The following is a 6,350-nucleotide window of genomic DNA, read 5'->3' on the forward strand; positions in this document are numbered from 1 at the left end:
AGACAGGCACTGAAGAGGCGTAGAAGGAGAAGGCATTGCTTCGTCAAAGGATGCACTGGAGGATTAGTTAAGTCTTACCCTAGACAGAGTGGGCAACCTCCTATGTTGTATGATCTATGGAGTCTGAGATTTAAGCTCAAGTTCTAGATCTAAGTTATTGTGCAAGAAAAAGAAATATGTATATACAAACACACAAATCTCCTTATCCTCATCTTCTTTTCATATCTGATCACTAAAATTATGTTACACAGCCCTTTAGTTGAAGAAGTTGAGGCTTGTTTATTAAAAAGAAAAGAACAAAAAGAAATAGAAGAGAAGAGAAAAAAGTAACCCCATGAAATGGAAAACTTCAAACTGTTACCAACCATTCATACAGCAGCAATCCTCTATGCTGTCAGGGGAAAAAAGATTCTTGGGTCACACCAGCTCTGTGGAATCTGAACCTCTGGCTTTGGGTACAGGAAGTTCTATTTTAAAACCGGGCATCAAAGTTTACAGAACTTCTTTAGTAGGCTGTTACAACTCTCAAAACAATGACTTATTTCCCTAAAATTTTAATCTTTTAAATAAAGAATAGTTTTCTAAGAAGATTATGTTTCTCTTAGAAAACTAAGATCACCACAGTGGGCTGTGGCTGCTGTTTTCACAGCAGCTCTATCTCAGGTGCTTTTTATGTTTCCTGCAAAGCTTCTGGCACGATTTTAGATAAATGGGGAGACACTTGGGGAGATCGTGAATATTTGGCAAAATAAATAAAGCATGTGTTTTTCAATGTTTCTGTAGAACTCTTAACGTATCCTCTTACTGGTTCAAAAAGGAGAAAGAAGTAAAAAATTATATCAAATTCATGAGCGAATTGCTGCCTTAATCTCATTAGATGAAATTTTGATTAGATCCTGAATACTGAGTTTTGTTTGTGCTAACAAGATAACTGACTGCAATTCCATGGCTTACACTTAGACATCTTCTCTATTAGAAGAAAAATACAAGTCTTTGTGCAGCATAGTACCAGGTCCACAGCTCAAGATCACATGCTGTGGTCACATTAGCAGATATCAAGTCCTGTTTCAGCAGCAAATACACTAATGAAAGAGCTCTTATGTATCCAGAGCGATCAAACAGAAGAGGTCTAAACTGTAACAAGGGAGCGGGGCCTTCAGATTATTTGATGCATATTTATGTATTAGATTTATTTCTATTATTTTCAATAGAAATTATTTCCACAGCTGGCATCAAAGCGATATGTAATGTTTCAATAGTTGTTTCTTAAAACAGAGATGGCACTTTAAATACAGTAACACACAAACAGATTAAAGGCTCCTTTTAGTATTAATCTGTTTCATCCTATTTGCCTCTTGTAGGTTGTAAAGCACATCTCAGAGTAAAGATGTAAACAAACTAGAGAAGAGAAGTAATGCAGTGGAACACAAATTATGTATTTAAACCAGAAATAAAAGAGAAAGAATATTGGAAGGCAATCTGGCAGTATCTATCAGAATTTCAAAAGGGCATTTCCTTCCATATAGCAATCTCACCACCAGGAATTAGGTGAAGGATGTATTTGGAAAAGTACCTCGAAATGTCAAGTGTGTGTAAGAATAGGTAGGCTTACACTGTGGCAACAAACAATTCCCCAAATCTGTGGGCTTAGCATGTTCATTTTATTTATTATGCTAAGAGCATAGTACCCCAGGTCAGCAGGAGGCTCTGCTCCAAAAAGTCACTCAGGGACCCAGGCTGACCAAGTTTCTATCATCTTTGAGCTGCGCATTCTAGAACTTGTGATATCGATAGTCACTGTAGCAGGAAAGGAGGAGTGCATGAAGAACCAGCTCCTGTTCTTTTATGTCACCACATCATTCCAGCTACGGCCCATTGCCCTCAACTTATGTGCAAGTGAGCCTGGGAAAAATAGTGGAGCACCTCAATTATCTGATGAGCCCTCCTGTCTCTCTACAAACCAAAGTATGTTCATATATGCAGAAGAGCTTAAAAATCATATTTTGCCTGTAAATGACGGGAAAAATAAATGGGCATATTATGTGGGTTGAGGAACGGTCTCCAAGACATATTACTTACTAAAAATACATGGCATTAAACAGTATGTGTAATGCAATCTCTACACTGATCATTTAGAAACAGTAAATGTATTTATATACAAGTGTGTGCTTATGTCATTTTTCTGAACAGATAGACAAGACTGTTTATACCAGTGCTTCTTTGGGGGATGGAGGAGGGGATGGGAAAGGAAACATAATTTTTAATCAGATAAAATTATAATATTATTTCTATCCACATTTTTTTAAAAAGCTAAAAAGATAAATTTAATAGATGAGCTAGTAGATTATATTACAAAATGCTTATAAATTTCCTCAAGACTGATAATAGCATTGTGATTATTTGAGAGGATTTCATCTTCCGAGATGCTGAGATGTGGGAAGGAAGTATTGTGAGATCTGAAAATTCTTAAGTCAAAGAATGTGTGTACAGAATGTGTGTACACAATGTGTACACATCCATATACACACACACTCACATACTGATATACATAGAAACACACACACAGAGCACACACATATGTACAAAGTGCTGATTATTCACTCTACATAGAAGACAGCTGGGAGTTTGATGTTCTGTCTTTCAACTTTTCTGTATATCGGAAAATTTCCAAAGTAAAATACCAGGAAAAATAAAAAGAAACGAAAGAATAAAAAGCACATCACCTGCAAACAGAAAGCGCCACTGATCTTCAGTCTCCCTAGCTTAGGGCTCTATAGAGTTCATAGGTAGAGATATTTGAGTGTCAGAAATCAGATATTGACATCCGAAATCAAGAAACACCACAGAACACACGGGTGTCCGTGGTCTGTAGCAGAAAAGTTTTCCAAAAGGGTTTCTGTCTGCTGCTATAAAAAGCTGGGGTGACCTTATAAAGCATTGCCAGACTCTTTAAACTGGTTAATCACTTAATCACTGTTGTGATCATAGTACCTGCTCGGCTGGCAGTGTTGGTTAAAAAATTCTATTGCCATATTTCAAACACTTTTCTGGAATCTGTTCTTAAAGTTAGCATGACTGAGACTCAAAAACAATGCACAGGGGATAAAAAGCCATGCGGCTTTAATCCATGTTCTCGTGGCCCCTGAGGTGGTGGTGACTCGGGGAGACAGCATGTCCCACCAGGCGGTCTTTAGGAGGTGAGGACTTGGTATGCCACCTTTCCAGGGGACAGCTGCCTCTCCCCTGCGGTTAACGACCACAGCACCCAAGGCTTTATGAACCCCACTCATTGTGTCACACACAAACTTTAATGCCTCCCACTTTTCCAGCAACTGTCTGCAGCAAAAAACCCAGGCCCTGCAGCCTGGCCTCAGTGGGAGCTTTAGAGACCAAACTATCAAGGTCTGTTTTCCAGTGTTTAGTGAACTGCCTGATAGTTTTGGAAATGGAGAATAGTGCTTCCACCATGCTTAAGGAGACATTTTTTAATTTTTATTTATTTATATTTTATTTATTTATTTATTTTGTTTTTGAGACGGAGTCTCCCTCTGTTGCCAGATTGAAGTGCAGTGGCGCGATCTTGGCTCACTGCAACTTCTGGCCCCCGCCCCTCCAGGTTCAAGTGATTCTCCTCAGCCTCCTGAGTAGCTGGGACTACAGACGCGTGCCACCACGCCTGGCTAATTTTTGTATTTTTTTTTTTTTAGTAGACACAGGGTTTCGCCATGTTGGCCAAGATGGTTTCGATCTCTTGATCTAGTGATTCACCTGCCTCAGCTTCCCAAAGTGCTGGGATTACAGGCGTGAGCCATCGCACCCGGCCCAAGGAGACTTTTTTTAATAAGCCCACATGTGACTGCCACACAGAATACGAACTTCTGACACATGTGCTCTTGGAAAATGTTTTTCATCTTTTCCTGACATTCAGCCAACAGTATGGAGGAATAAACTCATGTAAGTTGAAGTGTAATTAACGCAGTCATTATTTTTATCTGAAATATTTAAGGTATTCGTAGGAGACCCTTATCTTTTCCCTCCCCTTTTACAAAGAGGGAAGTTAAAAGGCAGGGACCTGGTTGCCTCAGGAGGAGCCCTGTGTCTGCTCGTCTGAAATGCTTCTGCTGCACGTAGCTTGTAGGTCACTTTGGCAAATGCCCCAGATGCTCAGACCTCCTTTTTTTCCTACTGTTTTTGGGCCCAGTGCTAACTACTGTTCACAGACATAAAGTTCTCTGCAATTCTTTCCGCAGAGCTAGCTACCAGAAAACTACCAATTATAGCCAAGAAACAGTCTTTCAAATACACATACACATTGTAATGTGGGCTGGAAACCAATTGGAAACTTTCTGATTTGCCCTTTAAGGCTGGAGGCAGGCACTTAAGGCAAACTCCTAAAAGGTTTTGAAGAACAGAACAGCGATTCTAAATTTAGCATTCTAAGTAACCAGTCGGCATATATGTAATGAAAGATTTAAAAAGAAAGCAATGAAACCCACAGTAACAGAAGATAAAGGTGGATGAAAGACAGCTACAAACAAACACCATCCTAAAACAATGCCCAAGAAATACAGACCTAGAGCGGCTATGTATTCCTTCCTTTCACACCTGCATCTGAGATGCCTAATTGCTCTTCATGAGGTTTTTAAATTGCTGACTGGACCGGAAGTTCTCATAGGAGGATCATATGTTATAATCTCTGATATTTAGCACACTGCCTGGCAGATAGTAAGTGCTAAATAAATGATGTTATATGGGTGGACAAATTAATGTGTGTGTGTGCATGCACATGTATGCTTATTATGTGGAAGCTTCTAGATTTATCGATAAGCAAGAGTCTGCTTGGGTGAGCTCATTTTGAGTGTCTCAGACCCGTCTAATAAAAACGTGCTGGCTGAGGGTGACTGAAACCAGCGCTGGTTCTGCCTGTCCCCCATGGCTGCCTGCTAACCTGTATCTGTTCTCTGCTGGAAACAGAGAAGAGATTTTTGGATTTGCTGTGTTTTATGAGCTACATTTCAACATTAGGTGCATGTAATTGAGCTAAATCTTAGGAAGTTTCCATGAGGAGCCGAGGAAGTTCACATGACAGATGGTTGGCCTAAGTCAAGGACCAGCTATGTGGTTTGCCTCGGGTCACACGAAGAAACAACAGTGCCAGACAGAGGCGCCCCACATTCCACAGGTTCTACGCTTTCTTAGTATGTAAAGGAATCTGAGCTGTACCAAATTATTCATGTAAAACGAGATAAAGTTGGAGTTATATGTATAGAAACCTCTCTCACTTCTTTTCTGTCGTCTTGAATATCATGCAGGTCACTCAGTGGCTGAAGAATTAAGAGACCAAATCCTCCTAGACTCAATGGAAGATACAGCAAGCTGTGAGCTCTTCCTGGAGCATTTTGTTCCCCACTTGATGAATCCTAGAGCTAGAAATTAATTTCTATTACTTTTTTTTGTCCTTTAACGTTGTGTTAATGAAGCCACTGTACAAAAATGATATACCTGAAGAGGATTATTGGAGTGTTCAGTGGAAGATTCTAGTTAATTTTAAACAATTTGCTTTGATAAAATTTATCTCCTCTACTGTTCTTGGACTTTTTAAGATAAGAGTCATCATGCCTTTGAAAACATCACACACACACACACACACACACACACACACACACACACACACACACCTGTAATCTCTTTATTAAGCATGAATGGCACTTAGTTAAGAAATGATAGCTCTATGATCAACTAAAAGATGTTTTTCAATTCTACAGTTCCTTGTCACAGACTACAGAATCAGAGGTGTAAATAATAAAAGAGGGATAAGGATGTGTTCCAGGTACAAGCATGAAAAATATTCAACAGGACGTTAAATTAATCTTGAGTCCACAAGGAAGACCAAGTAAAGCTGGGCTAAGTTATCTGGTGGCAGAGAACACGGCTACCACCCGGCACAATGCCTGGCTCCTGGGGCGTCTTTAGGAGACATTCGCTTAGAAGGAGGTAGCAAATGTGCTCAGACCCTGCCTGCAGTGACCTGAAAATGTTTTTAAATAAAGATAAAAGATTCCACTTTAACAATTAGAAAGAAGGGCTGACAACATCGGTTCAATCAGTATGTATACATTGTTGGTTCTGAAGTCTTTTTGGATTTTGATTCTAGGGAGGGATGAAGGGCTGCAGAGCCCTGAGCCCCGGCAGTGGGTTCTTGCTGGAGGCAGTGGGTGGATGGGCATGAGGAGCTGAAAGACAAGGTGGGGCCGACCGGGCACAATGGTTCACTCCTGTAACCCCAGCACTTTAGGAGGCCGAGGCGGGTGGATCACGAGGTTAAGGGATCAAGACCAGCCCAGCCAACA

The sequence above is a fragment of the Cebus imitator genome, unplaced genomic scaffold, assembly GCF_001604975.1.
Source record: "Cebus imitator isolate Cc_AM_T3 unplaced genomic scaffold, Cebus_imitator-1.0 Scaffold14, whole genome shotgun sequence".
NCBI classification, from domain to species: Eukaryota; Metazoa; Chordata; class Mammalia; order Primates; family Cebidae; genus Cebus; species Cebus imitator.